At 44.7% G+C, this 23,646-nt stretch overlaps 1 long non-coding RNA gene and 1 pseudogene across 1 annotated transcript; both read right to left on the reverse strand.

The window, feature by feature from the left end:
- Positions 1-1,480: 1,480 nt before the first annotated feature.
- LOC135553328 (splicing factor U2AF 65 kDa subunit-like) lies at positions 1,481-16,299 on the reverse strand (annotated as a pseudogene).
- Positions 16,300-18,593: 2,294 nt separating this feature from the next.
- LOC135551427 (uncharacterized) lies at positions 18,594-21,985 on the reverse strand. Its single transcript, XR_010457304.1, has 3 exons — positions 21,916-21,985; positions 20,406-21,276; positions 18,594-18,840 (listed from the first exon to the last, which is right to left on the reverse strand). It is a non-coding gene; the product is annotated as an uncharacterized LOC135551427 (long non-coding RNA).
- Positions 21,986-23,646: the final 1,661 nt, after the last annotated feature.

Here is a 23,646-nt window from a genome sequence, read left to right on the forward strand (position 1 = left end):
TCACACCTTTTGATCCCCTTTTCCATTCACCATAAAGAATATTCCTCCTTGGAGCAGAACCCAAATAGTTGGCTCCATAAAATACCAAGGACGAACCACAAGCACACAAAAATTCTGATTCAATATCCTGTTAACATTAAACAGATCAGACAGGCATCAGAGTACATTAAATCTGTTTAATGTGATCACTCTGACCTTCTGTAAATAAAAAAAGACAACCGTACAATGTTGAGGGAAGTGACAGAGTGCAAAAATTCCCACATGCTAACCTGTTGACGGTATAAGGACAGACAAATACATTTCCTTACATAATCTTTCAACCTGTTTTAGGAAAACAACAAACATTCTTAGATGTGGAAATGGTTCGGTAATGCAAATCATCGAAAGATCCTCAGGAGACTACCAGCATTTGGAGCGCAAAACCTGTCAAAAGAAATATCCATTATGTAATTCGAAGCAACGGAAGGTCTTGGGGATGGGAATAGAACGAAAAATAATGTCAGACAGGTTCCTCCAAGTGTGGTGCTTGTAGTATAGACAATGAAAACGATTAAATAGGAAAGAGGAGTGGAAGTGGAAGAAGGGGGTATGTAATTGGTTCATATTGTGTCATAGAGCCTACCCACTCCTACAAATTAGCTACATTATCTTCACTTTGATATTGTCTCGCCTGTCATAAACCTGAATTCATGTCACCCATCAGAAAGCCGCACACGTGCAGATCCACATGCCTTTTTGGGTCCTAAAGAGATCTCACTTTGAGGCAAAGCCATGAGAGCTCTACTGGGTTAAATAGGAACTTACAATTGAAACATATAAAAGCATAATACAAAAATACAGCAGATATGATTTTACAGTGAAATAATAAATAATATTACCTAGTGAGTGTAAGTCAATGTCAATAATGTTTTACAAAACCAACCAAGGGTTGAGGCAGGGCAGTGATAACTCTGAAGTCTTTCAGCTGTATAGCAGATTGTCTAAGGAGAGAGAGAGAGGGAAGGTGCGGGCGGGGAGAGTTCAGGGTCGTGTTCATTAGGCACCAAACTGAAGAAAACAGAGAGATCTGAACTTTTCCAATAAGAAATACACATTTGTTTTCTGTTGCAAAACGTTTTGCTACGGTATGCCCTAATGAACACGACCCAGCTGTATCAATTTCAGAGGCAGTCACAGTACCTCTGATTGGGTGAGAGCCTTCTATTACAGAATCTGGACTGGTTCATCAGGTACTTCCTGTTAATATACTATATTGTTTCTTGTGGAATGGGGGTTGCCCACTGAGAATTGGTGCCAGAGCCACAAAGTCAAAACATTACATAATTTTCAGACATTTTGTTATCAAAAGAGGGTGGTGATAAATGTACACACACACTTACAGTATTTGCGTGTCCCCTCAGACATGAGTCAGAACTCACAATAAGTTGATGTTCTGAAAATTGTATATATATATATATATATATATATATATATATATATATATATATGTGGACACCCCTTCAAATTAGTGGATTTGGTTATTTAAGCCACACCAGTTGCTGACAAGTGTATACAATCAAGCACACAGCCATGCAATCTCCATAGACAAACATTGGCAGAAGAATGGCCTTACTGAAGAGCTCAGTGACTTTTAATGGGGCACCGTCATAGGATGCCACCTTTCCAACATGTCAGTTAATCAAATTTCTGCCCTGCTACTAGAGTTGCCCCGGTCAACTGTAAGTACTGTTATTGTGAAGTGGAAACGCCTAGGAGCAACAACTGCTCACCCGCGAAGTGGTAGGCCACATAAGCTGACAGAATGGTACCGCCGTGTGCTGAATCGCGTAGTGCGTAAAGATCGTCTGTCCTCGGTCGCAACACTCAATTCCGAGTTCCAAACTGCCTCTGGAAGCAACGTCAGAACAAGAACTGTCGGGAGCTTCATGAAATGGGTTTCCATGGCTGAGCAGTCACACACAAGCCTAAGATCACTATGCACAATGCCAAGCGTCGGCTGGAGTGGTGTAAAGCTTGCCACCATTGGACTCTGGAGCAGTGGAAAGGCGTTCTCTGGAGTAATGAATCATGCTTCACCATCTAGCAGTCTGATGGATGAATCTGGGTTTGGCCGAACCCAGGAGAACGCTACCTGCCCCAATGCATAATGCAAACTGCAAAGTTAGGTGGAGGAGGAATAATGATCTGGGGCTGTTTTTCATGGTTCGGGCCCCTCAGTTCCAGTGAAGGCCCCTTAGTTCCAGTGAAGGTAAATCTTAACGCTACAGCATACAATGACATGCAAAACGATTCCAACTTTGTGGTAACAGTTTGGGAAGGCCTTTTTCTGTTTCAGCATGACAATGTCCCTATGCACAAAGCAAGGTCCATACAGAAATGGTTTGTCGAGATCGGTGTTGAAGAACTTGACTGGCCTACACAGACCCCTGACATCAACCTCATTGAACACCTTTGAGATTAATTGAAACACCAAGTGCGAGCCAGGCCTAATCGCCCAACATCAGTGCCTTGACCTCACTAATGCTCTTGGACAAGTCCCCGCAGCAATGTTCCAACAAATAGTGGAAAGCCTTCCCAGAAGAGTGGTGGTTGTTATTGCAGCAAATGGGGGAACAACTCCATATTAATGCCCATGATTTTGGAATGAGATGTTCGATGAGCAGGTGTTCACATACTGTTGGTCATTTGGTGTAACAATAAACAACTGGTACCTGAGGCTCAGGCATGGACAAAATAAATGGTTAAAATCATGATTGAACTTGATTCGTTGAATGAAATCATATAATTATAAGCGACGAGGACAAAAGTAATACTTCAACCAATTCTGCTGATTTCACAGTGATAAGTGGCCTTAAATGAACTTTCTACGCCTCCTCTTTAAAAAAGTGCAAAAAGTTGAGTTGTTGTGATGCTCATAAATATTCATATCATTACATAAATAACATGAAACTGCTTCTCGCCCTCTCTCTGGTTCTCAGGTCTACCAGAAGTCTCGGCGGTGGTAGGCGTCTGGGTCACAGTACTTGGTCACCACCATCCTGTTGGCAAACTTCCTGCCTGTCAGCGCCTGCATGGCCTTCTGGGAGTCAAACAGGGTCATGAACTCCACAAAGATCTGAAGGAGGGAGAGAGAGGGAAAGAAAGGATAGGAAAGTGGGTGTATGGCCATTCTGTATGGAACCAGACAACCATGTTAAATGTAATTCTACAGCAAAAAACTATGATTCATGTTTACACACACAAAGGGATTTATGTATTATTGCACTGGAAACTATTACCAAAAAACATAGGCAAGAGTGATAAGTTATGAATTGCTATGCTTGTTTGATGGGAGGCGAAAGACACATTTCCCCAAGGAGATTCAATAATTTCACCTGAACTGAACGAATTCACTTTGAAACAACAACCCAAACTCTCCTCAAAACACTGCAACAAACACCCCATGCCCTATCCTATCCCATTCTAATACCCAGGTACCCCTATTCCCCTCCCCGTCCTCACCTTCCCAGTGCCTGGGACCTCCAGGCCATCCACAGGTCGGGGGATCTCGATGCTCTTCACCTGGCCGTACTTGCTGCACTCACCGCGGACGTCCTCCGCGATCTCCTCGTACTCCTCGTCATCCAGCAGCTCCTCCAAAACCACCATGTTCATCAGGCAGAGCACCTCAGTGGGCAGGCCACCCAGCAAGGCCATGGAGGTGGGCATCAGGCCTGGCACTTGGAGGGTCACCGGGGTCTGGTTCATACCTGTCTGGTGAGGGGAGGGGAGAGGTTTTGGTTATTGGGAAGGTTGAAAGAACATGAGATACTTTTAGAAAACGTTTTAGAATGTTTATGGCGTAAAAAGGAAGTAAATTAAAGAAAAAAACGAAATAAAAAAATATGAAACCGTTATTATTTATTTGCCAACTTGTTTTTGTAATAATACTGTCTACTTTGCAGTGGTGCATACGGTTAGTTAATTCCTTAACTTAATCAGGACAATCCAGAGCTGATTATGAAACCGAGCTTGATGTTTTAGGTCAGTGGAGGTGGATCGAAGAAGGCTTGTGTTCAGTAAGGCACAAAGCGGGAGAGAACATCTGAAACAGAGGGGATAGTTAGGTCCTAACTTACCCCAAAACATCACTCCTTTTTTCCCTCATCTCTGTCTTATATTGAACAGCATCCATTTGTAAAGTGTGCCTCTCTCTGTAGTCTATCATCTCTGGTACTCACCAGAGCTACGTTCTTGGCCCCAACACTGGCTCTCTGGACCAGGAGCTTCTTGTCCCCCAGCTGCATGCCATTCAACCCTGCAATGGCCTGAGACAGCAAACAGAGTTAGAACAATGATCAAATGTTGTTGTTTTTTGTTTGTAAGAAGGGACACATGGCCAGAAAAACAAGTGACAAGACAAACAGCCCCCCCCCCCCCCCCAGGACTTCCCGAACCCAAAGTTAGATAGCAGTCATACGTTGATGAAAGAGCAAATATGTTTCTTTCACTAGCCCCATGCATGCCTACAGTCCTACAAGTATTTCCATGTCAATAATAGCCATGAATGATAGCAGCCACTGCTGTCTGTTTAAAGAATGAGGAGGCTGCCAACGTGAGGCAAATTTTTTGGCCTGCTGTTAATCCAGCCAGCCAAATACATTGCTGTTCGACAGATAGGTCTAGTGTCATCATTTAACAATAAAATAGTGAACATGGTACATTTCTAGTCATTATGTCAGAAAGACAGGATGAAACACAACTCCAGAAATGTAAAACCCCTGGGCACTCCCAAACCATATGAACATTTGCCAGGAGGGCACAAAGAGCAATTTGGGGTTTGTCTAGCTTTCATCTGAAATACTTTGCACGGTGTACAGTAAGTTCTATGGGCAAAATTGTAATGTATAATTTGATGTTTGGGGTTTCTTGATGAAATTGATATGTTGAACCAAACTCTAGTCCAATTAGTCACAGTACTACATACGGAAAGGTCTTTCTTCCATGATGCTAGGGAAGGGATTGGTTTGTGAGTCATTTTAAGTAGCAGAGAATGTCATTTAGAGACCAGTCCCTGTGTACAAATATGAATAAATAATTTGTGAATAAGGTGGACAGACCATTCTTGCCTCCCAAAGGAACATATGCACGCAAAGCAGAACGGTGTTGTAAGTAAACGAAAAAGGAAGTATCAGGCAAGTTAAATTGCTTCTGGAGATCTTGAAATGCACACAGATAGTAGCCTTCAGTGATATTTGAGACAGTAGGAATCCCTCTTTCAGACCATAGATGAAAAGACGACCACCCAGGTGGAGAGCATGGTTGTCAAATAAAGGAAGGTGAGGATTGTGAGGTTGGTTTTGGTATGTTTATTAAAGGAAGGTGAGGATTGTGAGGTTGGTTTTGGTATGTTTAATAAAGGAAGGTGAGGATTGTGTGGTTGGTTTTGGTATGTTTAAAAAGGAAGGTGAGGATTGTGAGGTTGGTTTTGGTATGTTTATTAAAGGAAGGTGAGGATTGTGAGGTTGGTTTTGGTATGTTTAATAAAGGAAGGTGAGGATTGTGAGGTTGGTTTTGGTATGTTTAATAAAGGAAGGTGAGGATTGTGAGGTTGGTTTTGGTATGTTTAATAAAGGAAGGTGAGGATTGTGAGGTTGGTTTTGGTATGTTTAATAAAGGAAGGTGAGGATTGTGAGGTTGGTTTTGGTATGTTTACCAACCAGGCGCCAGACTGAAATAAGTTGTGAGATGATTGGGCCAAATTTGAGTTTGCAATGTTTGAGCGGGATATCAGAATTGATTATGTCTTGGAGTCAGTGAGGGGCAACTTGTTTTTCCTCCAGGGGGCGCCAAGATACAGCTGTAGCAGGATTTAACCATGAGTACAGGGGGCGTAAAATCAAAGCCAAAAAATACGATTAGACATTTGGGAGATTTTGGCAACCTGCACATTTTTCACGCTGAAGTGTAGAAAACATAATACGAGGATGTTCAGAGGGGTTAAATGCGGAAGACACATTTCAGTTGAATGCATTCAGGTGTACAACTGACTAGCCTTTACTCTTACAAATGAATTTAGCAAGTAAAGAATGTAGCCTATCCCAGTATCCTGCTGGTGGTGAAAGAGGGATCAAGGAAGTATAAAAGTTCATTCTTGGCAATATAGACTTTTTAATTATAGAAGGAGTTTGGGATTTGCTGCCATCTTTCCACTCAAAATATGCTTCCTATTCTCACCTCCTTTCCTACAACAGCACTGATCTGCAAAGGCTGCATAGGAGAAAGAAATATGGCAGAAGACTATTGTGAGATTTGCTTTCACTTGGCCAGGTAGATCAGATCAGTGCAGACGAAAGATGAAACACAGCCACTTTGGACTATTGACATGCAGCCCAAGAGTCTATGACCTTATGTTAACCTCAAGTCTATAACAAGATTGCGTACAGCAATACAGGTACAAAATCTGACACTGACTTGGTCATTCAAATTGACCAGGTTGAAGGCCTTCAGAGGGCCAAAGGAGATCAATAGCTCTTTTACCTAGGGGACGAAGGCAGGGTGTGAAGACAGGAAAACTGATTGCTCTTTTTATTTAACCAGGCAAGTCAGTTAAGAACAAATTCTTATTTTCAATGACGGCCTGGGAACAGTGGGTTTACTGCCTGTTCAGGGACAGTACCTTGTCAGCTCGGGGGTTTGAACTTGCAACCTTCCGGTTACTAGTCCAACGCTCTAACCACTAGGCTACCCTGCCGCCCCAAATGCTCTATCAGTAGCATTGTTGGAACTGAATCAAATTCTTCTCAACCTTAAATAAAACAGTAGCATAACATTTACTGATCATGCCAGAGACTTAAAAAGAAGGACTTCAATGAGCTAGAAAGGTCCGACCTGGTCATCATTGAGATAATTTGGCAAGCCACCGATGAAGAGTTTGTGGGCTGAGTCTGGCACCACGGTCGAAACCACTCCTAATCCAAGCAACAGTACGAAATAGGGTTAAGTACATTTGAATTGAAATCAGAGGATTCGACAGAGTCAACAAGCCATTGATGTCCTATGGAAAGACCCACCTGGTACATAGACACTGGGGCTCTCACTCATGCCGGGCAGGGGCTGGTAGTCGTGAGGCCGTCTGATCTTCAGGCTCTGACCCCAAGAAGATGATGCCGTCAAAGGCCATGGCCTGGGTCGTCTCGTCCACCGAGTGGAACTGGAAGAGGAATAGGTAGAGGGAAGGTCAACATTATGACGTGCTATTGCAGAAGAATGCAGGAGTCAACAAAACTCCAGCACTCAGGAAAGAAACTGTTACAGGGCAATGCAAGTTAGCTAATAACTGCCATCCGTGATCTATTTCATGCTATTTTGTTTTTTGATATTAAATACATTTTAGTTGAGCACACACCTCGAGGAAGGCAAAGTTCTTGTCCTGGTTTATCTGCACAGCTAGAACAGGGTTGCCAGGGGCCTGGGTAAGACCACCGAGGAGCATCTGGGCATTGAAGAAATCCATCATGGCCTCCTATTGACACAACATGGACGATCACACGAAAGAGTCACTTACTATACATTTTGCAGTGGGGAAGGCAGATGTAGAAGGCTCTCGGCCAGGCTGATGCTATGACACAGTAGAGATGATGAAATGCAGAGTTTTACTAAACATATACTCAGTAGTGTGGAACGGGTAGCAGTTCTCTATTACCTACCTCTGTGATACCGAAAGGTATGTTGCCTACGTAGAGCCTCCTGGCCTGCCTGGTCATTTGGCTGCCCACCACAGGTACAGAAGTGTGGGTGGAGGCCAGCCCCTCTGGAGTTACCATGGTGAGCAGTAGGGCCGTGGCTGGGATCTGGCCAGCAGCTGAGAAAGGAATATGGACTCAAGTTAGATATGACTCCAATGGAGAAGAAATACTGAACACCTGCTCTTTCCATGGCGTAGACTGATCAGGTGAATCCAGGGTGAAAGCTATGATCCCTTATGGATGTCACTTGTTAAATCCATTTCAATCAGTGTTAATGAAGGGGAGGAGACAGGTTAAATAATGATTTTTAAGCCTTGAGGCATGGATTGTGTGTGTGTGCCATTTAGAGGGTGAATGGGCAAGACAAAAGATTTAAGTGCCTTTGAACGAGGTATGGTAGTAGGTGCCAGGCACACCGGTTTGTGTCAAGAACTGCAAAGCTGGTGGGTTTTCACGCTCAACAGGTTCCCATGTGTATCAAGAATGGTCCACCATCCAAAGGACATCCAGCCAACTTGACACAACTGTGGGCAAGGGCACAACTTGTGACAAAACTGCACATTTTAGAGTGTCTTTTTATTGGCCCCAGTACAAGGTGCAGCTGTGTAATGATCACGCTGTTTAATCAGCTTCTTGATGTGTCACACCTGTCAGGTGGATGGATTATCTTGGAAAAGTTTAAATGCTCACTAACAGGGATGGAAACAAATTTGTGCACAACATTTTAGAGCAATACGCTTTTGGTGCGTATGTGTCAAGTGTCAGTTGTGCAGAGGTGAGGACAGAGTCAGGCGCAGGACACAGAACTGAGTAAAACAACGTACTTTACTCAAAAAAATAAATCAGCCAAAATAAATCCACGCAGGGAATAACAAACCCTAACACAAAAGACTAACACAAGACCAGGAACAATCACGCACGAAACATAATGAGAACCAGTGGGTTAAATAGGGAAATAATAATAACGTAATGGGAACCAGGTCTGTACAATCAAGACATAACAAATGGAAATAGAAACGTGGATCGTTGGCAGCTAGAAAGCCGGTGACGACGACCGCCGAACGCCGCCCGAACAAGGAGAGGCACCAACTTCGGCGGAAGTCGTGACAGTATGGAACATTTCTGGAATCTTTTATTTCATGGGACCAACACTTCACATGTTGCATTTATATTTTTGTTCAATATAGGTCAATGATAATTCAATAATCAATATTGTGTTGCATCTTTGACCAATAGCCTAACAAATTCTTACAAATAAAGTACAAAATACTTTTATTAAAATATCCTCTATATCAAATTTCAGCCGGACCACCCAGCCAGCCCGGTCCCCTGCACCCCCAACCCTCATCAGTCTAATCAATAACTCAACTCTCTCCCCAACACAACCTCCTTCCCATCTTTTATGTCTCAAGGGAAAGGTTTGGAAATCAAACATTTAATAAAAACACACATACACCTCCTACACATTCACACAGAAACAGTACATCCTCCATATCATTCATATCATAGGCCTAATAGTACTGGAGAGCTATTTTTACACAATATACACACAATATAGCTGGGTCACCTCGTCCTGCCCCTAGGTGTCCACGGCCCTGCAGCACCTCAACCCAACACACCCAACTCAGCTTTAGAATCTTAGTGAAACATTCATTACTGGTTTCAGGTGTGTTAGGCCAAGGCCAGAGTGACAACCAACAGTACGGCAGGGCAGGGACTGAGCAGACCAGCAGCTAGGGATTGCTGAAATAGGTTTTCAATAGACTCCTTTTGTTGTACAGTATTCCATAAGGAATCCAGACCTTATGAAAGTTGCACAGTATACCCTTAATCTTGAAATAAATCACATCTAGTGATGCAGAACTTCCAATGTGACATTATCGAAGGATAACCAACCTTCCAATTAATGGCAATGCATGTCTTAGCCTCTATAAATGCTAGGTTACAGTTTCGTCTGATAACAGTCTCCAGTATCAACATTTATAAGCAAACAAATACAGAAAGAATCGGTAGACATGCGGAGATAAAACAACATACTATGACAGAATTCAGCCAGCCTTCACAAGACCATGAATTATGCAAATATGCCACCGTTTGTGATGTACACCTCCAGCAGAAGAATAAAATTTCTGATTGCATGATATTCCATTTAACTGGCAAATAATATGTTATATGGATGATCATAATGTCATGTCTTGTTATGTCTGTTCCTGTCCTTTCTCTTCACTCTGTCTCTCTCTGCTGGTCTTTTTAGGTTACCTTCTCTGTCTCTCATTCTTCAGCTGTTCTACATCTCCCCTAACTAGCTCATCCACTCTTTCCCACCTGTTCTCTCTTCCCCCTCTGATTAGGTCTCTATTTCTCTCTCTGTTCCTGCTACTTTCAGTGTCTGATTCTTGTTTGTGTTTTTGATGCCAGAAGCAAGCTGTCGTCCCGTTTGCTTCCACCTTGTCCTATCCTGTCGGAGTCTGCCTGGCAGGTGCATCCTGCATTATACTACGTTCTTTTGTTCCATTGACTACGTTGGAAGAGGATTTATGCCATTCCTGTTTTTCATTAAAGAACTCTGTTTTCTGTTAAAACCGCTTTTGGGTCTTCACTCAAGTACATAACAGAAGAATCAGACCAAGAATGGACCCAGCGGCTCCGGACCCTTTTCACTCCGCCGTCGAGATCCAGGGAGCGATGCTAGGCAGACACGAGGAGGAATTGTCTGCTGCTCGACATGCCGTTGAGACCCTGGCCGTCCAAGTCTCCGACCTCACAAGACAGGTTCACCAACTCCACCTCGATCCACCGCCCACTTCCAGGGTTTCCGAGTCTCCGGAGCCCAGGATCAACAACCCGCCGTGTTACTCTGGGGAGCCCACTGAGTGCCGCTCATTCCTCACTCAGTGTGATGTGGTGTTCTCTCTCCAGCCCAACACTTACTCCAGGAGCGCAGCCCGCATCGCCTACGTCATTTCTCTCCTTACCGGACGGGCGCGTGAGTGGGGCACGGCAATCTGGGAGGCGAGGGCTGAGTGTATTAACCAGTATCAGGACTTTAAGGAGGAGATGATACGGGTTTTTGACCGTTCTGTTTTTGGGGAGGAGGCTTCCAGGGCCCTGTCTTCCCTATGTCAGGGGAATCGATCCATAACGATTATTCTATTGAGTTTCGCACTCTCGCTGCCTCTAGTGACTGGAACGAGCCGGCTTTGCTCGCTCGTTTTCTGGAGGGTCTCCTCGTCGAGGTTAAGGATGAGATCCTCTCCCGGGAGGTTCCTTCCAGTCTGGACTCCTTAATAGCTCTCGCTATTCGCATAGAGCGACGGTTTGATCTTCGTCGCCGAGCACGTGGAAAGGAGCTCGCGTTCTCCGTTGCTCCCCTCTCCACATCACTGCCACCTGCCGCATCACTGCCACCCTCCTCCGCCGGCTCGGATGCTGAGCCTATGCAGCTGGGGGTATCCGCATCTCGGCCAAGGAGAAGGAACGGAGAATCACCAATCGCCTCTGTCTCTACTGCGGCTCCGCTGGTCATTTTGTCACCTCATGTCCAGTAAAAGCCAGAGCTCATCAGTAAGAGGAGGGCTACTGGTGAGCGCAACTACTCAGGCCTCTCCTTCTGGATCACGCACTACCTTTCCGGTCCATCTCCGCTGGCCCGGTTCATCTGCTTCCTGCAGTGCCTTGATAGACTCTGGGGCGGAGGGCTGTTTTATGGACGAGACCTGGGCTCGGGAACATGACATTCCTCTCAGACAGTTAGGGAGCCCACGGCCTTGTTCGCTTTAGATGGTAGTTCTCTCCCCAAGATTCAGCGTGAGACGCTGCCTTTAACCCTCACTGTCTCTGGTAATCATAGCGAAACCATTTCTTTTCTAATTTTTCGTTCACCTTTTACACCTGTTGTTTTGGGTCATCCCTGGCTAGTGCGCCATAACCCTTCTATTAATTGGTCTAGTAATACTATCCTATCCTGGAATGTTTCTTGTCATGTGACCTGTTTAATGTCTGCTATCCCTCCTGTTTCCTCTGTCTCTTCTTCACAGGAGGAGCCTGGCGATTTGACAGGGGTGCCGGAGGAGTATCACGATCTGCGCACGGTGTTCAGTCGTTCCAAGGCCACTTCTCTCCCTCCACACCGGTCGTATGACTGTAGTATTGATCTCCTTCCGGGAACTACTCCCCCGGGGTAGATTATACTCTCTGTCGGCTCCCGAACGTAAAGCTCTCGAGGATTATTTGTCGGTTTCGCTCGACGCCGGTACCATAGTCTCCTCCTCCTCTCCCGCCGGAGCGGGGTTTTTTTTTGTTCAGAAGAAGGACGGGTCCCTGCGCCCATGCGTGGATTATCGAGGGCTGAATGACATAACAGTTAAGAATCGTTATCCGCTTCCTCTTATGTCTTCAGCCTTCGAGATCCTGCAGGGAGCCAGGTTTTTCACCAAATTGGACCTTCGTAACGCCTACCATCTCGTGCGCATCAGGGAGGGGGACGAGTGGAAGACGGCGTTTAACACTCCGTTAGGGCACTTTGAATACCGGGTTCTTCCTTTCGGCCTCGTTAACGCTCCAGCTGTCTTTCAGGCACTAGTTAACGACGTCCTGAGAGACATGCTGAACATTTTTGTTTTCGTTTACATGGACGATATCCTGATTTTTTCACCGTCTCTCTCGATTCATGTTCAGCACGTGCGACGCGTCCTCCAGCGCCTTTTGGAGAACTGTCTTTATGTGAAGGCTGAGAAGTGCACTTTTCATGCCGCCTCTGTCCCTTTTCTCGGTTCCGTTATTTCCGCTGAGGGCATTAAGATGGATCCCGCTAAGGTCCAGGCTGTCATTGATTGGCCCGTTCCTAAGTCACGCGTCGAGCTGCAGCGCTTTCTGGGCTTCGCTAATTTCTATCGTCGTTTCATCCGTAATTTCGGTCAGGTGGCAGCTCCCCTCACAGCCCTTACTTCTGTTAAGACGTGCTTTAAGTGGTCCGTTTCCGCCCAGGGAGCTTTTGATCTTCTTAAGAATCGTTTTACATCCGCACCTATTCTTGTTACACCTGACATCTCTAGTCAGTTTGTTGTTGAGGTTGACGCGTCAGAGGTGGGCGTGGGAGCCATTCTTTCTCAGCGCTCTCTCTCTGACGGCAAGGTCCATCCTTGCGCGTTTTTCTCTCATCGCTTATCGCCGTCAGAACGTAACTATGATGTTGGTAATCGCGAACTGCTCGCCATCCGCTTAGCCCTAGGCGAATGGCGACAGTGGTTGGAGGGGCGACCGTTCCTTTTGTCGTTTGGACTGACCATAGGAACCTTGAGTACATCCGTTCAGCCAAACGACTTAATGCGCGTCAGGCTCGTTGGGCTCTGTTTTTCGCTCGTTTCGAGTTTGTTATTTCTTATCGTCCGGGCTCAAAAAACACCAAGCCTGATGCTTTATCTCGTCTCTTCAGTTCTTCTGAGGTCTCCACCGACCCCGAGGGGATTCTCCCTGACGGGCGTGTTGTCGGGTTGACTGTCTGGGGAATTGAGAGGCAGGTAAAGCAAGCACTCGCTCACACTCCGTCGCCGCGAGCTTGTCCTAGGAACCTTCTGTTCGTTCCCGTTCCTACTCGTCCGGCCGTTCTTCAGTGGGCCCACTCTGCCAAGTTAGCCGGCCACCCCGGCGTTCGGGGTACGCTCGCTTCCATTCGCCAGCGTTTCTGGTGGCCCACTCGGGAACGTGACGCGCGTCGATTTGTCGCCGCTTGTTCGGTCTGCGCGCAGACTAAATCTGGGAACTCTCCTCCTGCCGGCCGTCTCAGACCGCTTCCCATTCCCTCTCGACCGTGGTCTCACATCGCTTTAGATTTTATCACCGGACTGCCTTCATCAGCGGGAAGACAGTTATTCTTACGGTTGTCGATAGATTCTCTAAGGCGGCTCATTTCATTCCTCTCGCTAAGCTCCCTTCTGCTAAGGAGACGGCTCAGATCATTATCGAGAATGTTTTCCGAATTCATGGCCTTCCGTCTGACGTCGTTTCCGACAGAGGCCCGCAGTTCACGTCTCAATTTTGGAGGGAGTTTTGCCGTTTGATTGGGGCTTCCGTCAGTCTCTCGTCCGGCTTTCATCCCCAGTCTAACGGTCAAGCCGAACGGGCCAATCAGACTGTTGGTCGCATTTTACGCAGTCTTTCTTTTCGTAACCCTGCGTCTTGGTCAGAACAGCTCCCCTGGGCAGAGTACGCCCACAACTCGCTTCCCTCGTCTGCTACCGGTCTATCTCCTTTTCAGAGTAGCCTCGGGTACCAGCCTCCGCTGTTCTCATCTCAGCTCGCCGAGTCCTGCGTCCCCTCCGCTCAGGCTTTTGTCCAGCGTTGCGAGCGCACCTGGAAGGGGGTCAGGTCGGCACTTTGCCGTAATAGGGCGCAGACTGTGAGGGCCGCTAATAAGCGTAGGACCAAGAGTCCTAGATATTGTTGTGGTCAGAGAGTATGGCTCTCCACTCAGAACCTTCCCCTTAAGTCAGCTTCTCGCAAGTTGGCCCCGCGGTTCATTGGTCCGTTCCGTATTTCTCAGGTCATTAATCCTGTCGCAGTGCGACTTCTTCTCCCGCGCTATCTTCGTCGCGTTCACCCGGTCTTCCATGTCTCCTGTGTTAAGCCCGTTCTTCGCGCCCCCGCTCGTCCCCCCCCCCCCATCCTTGTCGAGGGCGCACCCATCTACAGGGTTCGTAAGATTTTGGACATGCGCCCTCGGGGCCGTGGTCATCAGTACCTAGTGGATTGGGAGGGGTACGGTCCTGAGGAGAGGAGTTGGGTTCCCTCTCGGGACGTGCTGGACCGTTCGCTGATCGATGATTTCCTCCGTTGCCGCCAGGTTTCCTCCTCGAGTGCGCCAGGAGGCGCTCGGTGAGGGGGGGTACTGTCATGTCTTGTTATGTCTGTTCCTGTCCTTTCTCTTCACTCTGTCTCTCTCTGCTGGTCTTTTTAGGTTACCTTCTCTGTCTCTCATTCTTCAGCTGTTCTACATCTCCCTAACTAGCTCATCCACTCTTTCCCACCTGTTCTCTCTTCCCCCTCTGATTAGGTCTCTATTTCTCTCTCTGTTCCTGCTACTTTCAGTGTCTGATTCTTGTTTGTGTTTTTGATGCCAGAAGCAAGCTGTCGTCCCGTTTGCTTCCACCTTGTCCTATCCTGTCGGAGTCTGCCTGGCAGGTGCATCCTGCATTATACTACGTTCTTTTGTTCCATTGACTACGTTGGAAGAGGATTTATGCCATTCCTGTTTTTCATTAAAGAACTCTGTTTTCTGTTAAAACCGCTTTTGGGTCTTCACTCAAGTACATAACACATAAACTGCAATAATTTATGTCTGAGATTATATGAACATGACTGGGCATTCTAACACATCTGTATCCATTCATCATCATCAATAGTGTCTACCAGGTCTTCCTCGCATTTTTTGTTTGACCTGTCGTTTTGGATCATCGGGAAAAACCATTGATACCATTTGGAAATGTTTGTCAGACTGCCTTAAAATAGTTTAAATCTTTGAAGCTTCTTACTTGTCCAGTGTTTGCTGCACAGAGAGAATAAAGTGTTGCATCTGCAAAACTTCTCCTCAGCACTGTCACAGACTGGTCTTCCCTGGCTGCCTGACACTGCTGGGATATGATGAGCATAGTGTTGTGTACGGACTGTACACCATGGCAGTGTAGCCTGTAGAGCAGTTTATAATGTGTCACCGTGAAAAGTAGGGAATTAACTAGAGAAACTAACAGTTGAATAACGTTACATTGCTTTACTGACTAATAAAAACTCACATTACACTGAAGAAATGTCAGAATATATTGTCCTTCAATCGTTTGGCTGCTGGTTTAATCATTTGATTCAGGTCTAGTGTGATTGAGGCAAAAATAATAGCAAAGGTTAGTGAGCCAGCTAGCTAACGTTACCCAACTTTTGGCTAGCTCTAGCTAATGATACAATCGTTCAAATTTACTTCTGTTAATATTAAAACGGGACAAAACAAAGGCCACAAAACATTTCCACACACACAAAAGCTGTTAGATACTGCTACCTGGCAGATAGCTAGAGGCTAGCTAGAGCTGAACTGGCTATGGTAGGTACACTAAATGGCCAAAAGCATGTGGACACCTGCTCATCGAATATCTCATTCCAAAATCATGGGCATTAATATGGAGTTGGTCTGCCCTTTGCTGCTATAACAGCCTCCACTCTTCTGGGTAGGCCTTCCACTAGGTGTTGGAACATTGCTGCAGGGACTTGCTTCCATTCAGCCACAACAGCATTAGTGAGGTCGATCACTGATGTTGTGCTATTAGGCCTGGCTCGCAGTCCAATTAATCCCAAAGGTGTTCAATGGGGTTGAGGTCAGGGCTCTGCCACAAAGTTGGAAGCACCGAATCCTCTAGAATGTCATTGTATATTGTAGCCTTAAGATTTCCCTTCACTGGAACTAAGAGACCGAGCTTAAACTATGAAAAACAGCCCCAGATCATTATTTCTCCACCACCAAACAGTTCTGCTCCAGAGTCCAATGGTGGCAAGCTTTACACCACACCAGCCGGCGCTTGGCATTGCGCATGGTGATCTTAGCGGAACCTCAGCCATTTCGTGAAGGAACAGTTATTGTGCTGCAGAGGCAGTTTGGAATTCGGTAATGAGTGATGCAACCCAGGACAGATTATTTTGACGCTCTTCAGCACTCTCGGAGGTCCCGTTCTATGAGCTTGTGTGGCCTACCACTTCGTGAATGAGCTGTTGTTGCTCCTAGACGTTAGTTGACCGAGGCAGCAAGTGCACTGAGCTCTTCAATAAGGCCATTCTACAGTCAGTGTTTGTCTATGGAGATTGCATGGCCATGTGCTCGATTTTATACACCTGTCATCAAAGGATGTGGCTGAAATAGCCGAATCTACTAATTTGAAGGGGTGTCGGCATACTTTTTTTAATATACAGTGCATTCGGAAAGTATTCAAACCCTTTGACCTTTTCCACATTTTGTTATGTTACAGCCTAGTTCTAAAATGTATCAAATATTTTGTTTTCCTAATTAATCTACACACAATACCCCATAATGACAAAGTGAAAACAGGTTTTTAGCTATTTCTGCAAATGTATAAAAAAAAAATATATATATATATACACGCCTTATTTACATAAGTATTCAGACCCTTTGCTATGAGTCTCGAATTTGAGCTCAGGTGCATCCTCTTTCCATTGATCATCCTTGAGTTGTTTTACAACTTAATTGGAGTCCACCTGTGGTAAATTATATTGATTGGACATGATATGGAAAGGCACATACCTGTCTATATAAGGTCCCACAGTTGACAGTGCATGTCAGAGAAAAAAACAAGCTATGAGGTCGAAGGAATTGTCCATAGAGCTCCAAGATAGGATTGTGTCGGGGCACAGATCTGGGGAAGGGTACCAAAACATTTCAGCAGCATTGAAAGTCCCCAAGAACACAGTGGCCTCCATCATTCTTAAATGGAAGAAGTTTGGAACCACCAAGACTCTTCCTAGAGCTGGCCGCCCATCCAAACTGAGCAATCGGCGGAGAAGGGCCTTGGTCAGGGAGGTGACCAGGAACCCGATGGTCGCTCTGACAGAGCTCCAGAGATCCTCTGTGGAGATGGGAGAACCTTCCAAAAGGACAACCATCTCTGCAGCACTCCACCAATTAGGCTTTTATGGTAGAGTGGCCAGATGGAAGCCACTCCTGGGTAAAAGGCACATGACAGCCTGTTTGGAATTTGCCAAAAGGCACCTAAAGGACTCTCAGACCATGAGAAACAAGATTGTCTGGTCTGATGAAACTAAAAGTGAACTCATTTAACCGAATGCCAAGCGTCACGTCTGGGGGAGACCAGGCACTGCTCATTGCCTGTCCAATACCATCCCTACTGTGAAGCATGGTGGTGGCAGCATCATGCTCGGGGAGGTTAATCAGTGGCAGGGACTGGGAGCCTAGTCAGGGCCAGGAACACTATGAACGGAGCAAAGTACAGAGAGATGCTTGATGAAAACCTGCTCCATAGCACTCAAGACCTCAGATTAGGGCGAAGGCTTAATTTCCAACATGACATAGACCCTAAGCACACAGCTAAGACAACACAGGCATGGTTTCAGGACAAGTCTCTTAATGTCCGTGAGTGGCCCAGCCAGAGCCCGGACTTGAATCCGATTGAACATCTCTTGAGAGGCCTTAAAATAGCTGTGCAGCAACACTCCCCATCCAACCTGATAGAGCTTGAGAATATCTAAGGAGAAGAATGGGAGAAACTCCCCAAATACAGGTGTGCCAATCTTGTAGCATCACACCCAAGAAGACTCAAGGCTGGAATCGCTGACAAAGGTGCTTCAACAAAGTACTGTGTAAAGGGTCTGAATACTTATGTAAATGTGATATATATTATTTTGTGTAAATAAAACATCTACCACATCATTGTGATCTCTACAACGCTGTTGGCTGGCCGTCATTGACATTGCGTAGGCTTAAACACTGGTATACACAGATTTATAAGGCCATATTGGGTAAAATGCCATTTTCTCTCTTCTTTTTTAGTCAGGTCGGTAAATAAATATCAATTACGGTCCCATTTTCATTTTCTTCAAACAGTACCAAAAATTAGAACAGGTCATGGTAGAAATTGTTTTAGTTACTGAGCTCCGTGGTCCTGGAATTCTCTCCTGAACATTTTAAAATTTGATGACCTAGTTTCGTTTAATCAATTTTACAATTAACTCGCTGCTAGAAGTTCATTTATTTCAGTCGAGAGGGGATGAAACATTGGTTAACGTAACATGTCAGTTACACTACTAGCTCAGCATTTGGAATAAAAATAAACCAATTCTGTCATACAGCAGTTACCTTGCCAGCTGAAACAGCTAGTGTAGCCAGTTTATGTTCTGCTTGCTTTTACAACTCTGAGAAAAAGCTCAACACAGACAGCAGCTGCCTCTAATCATCTCTCCCTTGCTAGTCCTATACGCCAGCCTTTCAGAAGCTTTGCCTTCACACAGTCTGTCCGCACGTTCTGTGGTGTCCGTGCGATCCTAAATCCATCTGGCTGAAACCGGAAAACAGCCAGTCCGACCGCTCTGAGGCGTCCACATGGTCCTAAAGCACACCGGAGCCACATTTTGTATCACAGTGCAATTATAAAACTGTTATTTCAGAATGTGCGTGTGGGGGGGGTTCATGTCCCTGACCCCAGTGAAAGTTGTGCCCCTGACTGTGGGAAGCATTGGAGTCAACATGGGTCATTATCCCTGTGGAATGCTTTCGACACCTTGTAGGGTCAATGCCCTGGCAAATTGAGGCTGTTCTGAGGGCATGGGGGGTGAAACTCAACATTAGGAAGCTGTTCTTAATGTTTTGTATGACTATGTATGACTATATATTTATGTACAGCACCAGTCAAAAGTTTGGACACACTTACTCATTCAAGGGTTTTTCTTTATTTTTTTTACTATTTTCTACATTGTAGAATAATAGTGAAGACATCAAAACTATGACATAACACATATGGAATCATGTAGTAACCAAAAAAGGGTTAAACACATCAAAATATATTTATATTTGAGATTCTTCAAAGTAGCCACCCTTGACCATGATGACAGCTTTGCACACTCTTGGCTTTCTCTCAACCAGCTTCATGAGGTAGTCACCTGGAATGCATTTCAATTAACAGGTGTGCCTTGATCAAAGTTATTTTGGGGAATTTCTTTCCTTCTTAATGCGTTTGAGCCAATCAGTTGTGTTGTGTCAAGAACTTTGAAAGTTTCTTCAAGTGCAGTCGCAAAAAAACATCAAGCGCTATGATCAAACTGGCTCTCATGAGGAACGCCACAGGAAAGGAAGACCCAGACATACCTCTGCTGCAGAGGAGAAGTTTATTAGAGTTACCAGCATCAGAAATTGCAGCCCAAATAAATGCTTCACAGAGTTAAAGTAACAGACACATGTCAACATCAACTGTTCAGAGGAGACTGTGAATCAGGTCTCGTGGTCAAATTGCTACAAAGAAACCACAAACCACTACTAAAGGACACTAAGAAGAAGAAGAGGCCTGCTTGGGCCAAGAAACACAAGCAATGGACATTAGACCGGTGGAAATCTGTCCTTTGGTCTGATGAGTTCAAATTTGGTGACGAACTGTGTCTTTGTGAGATGCAGAGTAGGTGAACGGATGATCTCCACATGTGTGGTTCCCACCGTGAAGAGGAGGTGTGATGGTGCTTTACTGGTGACACTGTTGGTGATTTATTTAGGATTCAAGGCACACTTAACCAGCATGGCTACCACAGCATTCTGCAGCGATACGCTGTCCCATCTGGTTTGCGCTGAGGCAAAGGGTGGCTACTTTGAAGAATATAAAATATATTTATATTTGTTTAACACTTCTTTGGTTACTACATGATTCCATTAGTGTTGTTTCATAGTTTTGATGTCTTCGCTATTATTCTACAATGTAGAAAATAGTAAAAAATAAAGAAAAACCATTGAATGAGTAGGTGTGTCCAAATGTTTGACTTGTACTGTATATGTATGAAGTGAGAGAGGGCCTGAGTTGAATACTTTCATACAATATCACATCAACAGCCTTTGCTTTTGAGCAGACATAATACGGACTGTGATGTGACACTATTATAGTGAGAGCTGACAAGTATTGCCAAACTGACCCTGCATAGCCTTGTACTGCAGGGGGGTGATATGCTCGAAGCCTGGTGCCGGAACATCCCAGTACTTCCTCACTTTCTTCTTCTCCCTGTGCAGAGCTGGAGAGCGACTGCAGGAGAGAAACAGTAGGGGACAGGACAGGAGAGATGGACATATAGACTTGCAATGCAGAGGCTGTGTGGACAGAGGACAACGAATAGCACAAAAGTATGGGAATCAAAGGGATATTAAAAATATATACATTTTGGATGGATAGTTATAACACATTCCTCTCAGAACTCTATCTTCCTGGCATCGACATGGTCACATTTCTATATGAATTAGACATCAGATATCGACCAAAATATAAGCACAGCATTTCAAAGCAAGCCTCGAAGACAGCTACAGATCCAAGTCGTCACCCCTTACCTTGAAATTGTATTAAGAAGCAATTCTAACGTTAGTACACACAACCACCAAGTACAGTACTTAACCAACAGATGGACAGCTCAGTATTTGCAGTTATACTTTGAAGGTGTCATGCAAGTAACTGTCCGCTGTATTGCTGTACCTCACAACAGTCTCTTGGGATTGTTTTTGAGTCTGTGTACTGAAATGACAGTTAAAACATGGTTATTCCGTTTATTATTGCAAAAAGGTGGGGAAAGAAATAGTTGAAACAAGCCAATGGTCCACAAAGCTGACAACTATTCGCACAAAATGGGAATGGATCTCATCTCAAATACTTGAACAGCGGTATCCACCTGCTCCTGTGTTGATGGTCCTTGCTGTCGCTGCGGCTTGCCCTGCTCTTCCTCCTTCCCCAGCTCCTCTTCTTCCTCTCTAGGCTGCGGGACAGTGTGCGCCGACCGTGCCGATTCTCCTTGTCCCGCTCTAAAAGGGGGAGGGATGAAGTATAAGCGAGTCGGGCTGAGTCACTGACAAAGACACAGGATCCCTTAGTCGCAGCAGGAGAGAAAATGCCTTGTGCATACTACCGGAGAAAGAAAAAAACTGTCATACGCTGCTACTCCTGTTATAGCTAACGTTAGAGGAGTTAAAAGGCCATTCAAAATTCACTCCATCAACATGCAGAGAAAGCACGATATGTGGGCATATATGTAACACTACTCCCTCATTCTACATTGCATAAATGTACAGTGCCCTTTAGATAAACTATCGGATAGTCCGCGTGCTGCAGTTAATAGCAGCACAAGTCAAAAAGTAACGGACAGGTCGCAATAAAAAAATGTCACTAGTCAATCCTGCAGATGTAGCTAGCTATGCAGGTATGGCTAGCTGTCAAACAGTACCCTTTTTGTTATACATTGCCAGCAGAGGTGCAAGCAAGCATGTGAGTCTCTTGTCATAATATTGTTTTGGTAAACACCTTATAGGCCTTGTGCAAGCTAGTTAGCAGCAATGCAGTGACAGGGAGCTACCGGTATGATACCTAGTTTAAATAATCTATTGGAGCTACTGTCGATGGTCAAATGAACCGTTACTGTGGGATGAATGTGAAACAACACTCACCTTTCTTCTTTTCAGTCAACAGTCTCTCGAATTCATCAAAATCCGATATTATAGACCTCGATTTAATGACTTGATCTTGTTAGTTTAGTTACCAAGGCTACAAATAAACATCTGTTTGAATCAAGACTGGACACAAGGAATTAGGATGCCCTCTGTCGGCATGGAATAACGCTAATCTTGTGTGTGTGTTGAGCAGAGGAATTCTGGACAATTGTTCAGAGGCCAGCCAGTTAGTAATAAACACAAGCACATTTCTGATCAATTTAATATCTAGGAAGACAGATACCAACTACAAAAACCCATAACTACATTTTGCACAAATTATATTGTTTTATTGTACAGCAGATGGGTTACTGACCTATCAATAACTGACCTATCAAAACGTGGCAAGAAAATGAGAAAAATAAACATGTAAAAATATTCAGGTATTAACAAATGGTTCAACAATGAAAACAAATAAAACATGTACAGGTGGAGTTTCTTTAAACCCACGGCTCAGAACGGTGTGCCTGTCCATGAACTTTCTCTACCATCAAAACAACAATATGTACTCAAATTATTCACATTTCCTTCTCAAACGGAGGAATGCGGTGTCTGCAATATGTCAGTGCTTCTACAATCCATGAATCATGCAGCAACACCTCAACTCATCATTCTGCTGCGCCATCTGACTGAAAGATAGATAGTATTTGATTCATGGCTATCAAAACATAATCCAATGACCATAAACAGCATGCCCAACCAGTGGATGACTCAGGATGGAGCCAACACTATTTGTCTATGTAACTGCTGTAATAGGCGACATCACAAAATGTGGCTTTTAGTTAATACTGTGACAGACTACAAACCTTTCTTACACATCTCTTCTCTTCTAAAAAAATTAGGTTGGGAGAACAGAAATCTCTGTAAACAAAAAAATAACTCCTCTCAGAGCCCCCAATGCAGTAATCCTGCAATTAGTCACTGTTAGAAAATCATTCAACCATAATCTCCACTTTGGACAATGAACAAGATACTTCAAGAGCTAATGTAGGGGGGGGGGGGGACCATTCTGAAGCTAGAGCCAAATGGCTGTGACCAAAGCCTTATAGCTTTTGGTAAGTGAGTCCCCATGAAGGTCAATAACTTCTCGTCTACATTCCTATCCCTTGATGTCGACACTTATAGGAGGAAAGGAACCCCCATTAGTTTCTAAACCTGTAGGTGATGGGCAGAAGCAGGTGGTATGCACTGAAAAGTTATTGACCACTTGACCTATGACACCATAATTACATTATTAATTGAGTTGATGAAGGTATCAAGAGGTGATTATGTAGATCCCTATTCATGAGGGATGATAGTTTAATTACCTCACCCTCCAGGTCTGTGGAACTTCTAGCCAATTAGTGACATGAATCAATAAACTGCAGATCATGTTGCTTGTGTTCGAGTAGCCCGGAACTATCTGACATTTCATGATAAGAGAACATATTTATAAGGGGTTGCTTAACTCACTAGTATTCTGTATGTTCTCCTCAAAGGGGAAGGAGACTTCACATCCATCCACAACATTATACAGACCTTTAGGGACCACAGTCAATGGTAGTGACACGAGTGACACATAATTAACAATTATGTCGTTTGATAAACTAGAAAGGGAGGAGCGGGTCTTTAAATATAAGTGCCTATAGAGTAGGCTAACCATTCTTTTATATATTTCTATAGTAAATGCAGTAACTTAGTAAAATAAAA

This window comes from Oncorhynchus masou, chromosome 13 (genome assembly GCF_036934945.1).
Source record: "Oncorhynchus masou masou isolate Uvic2021 chromosome 13, UVic_Omas_1.1, whole genome shotgun sequence".
In the NCBI taxonomy this organism is placed as follows: domain Eukaryota; kingdom Metazoa; phylum Chordata; class Actinopteri; order Salmoniformes; family Salmonidae; genus Oncorhynchus; species Oncorhynchus masou.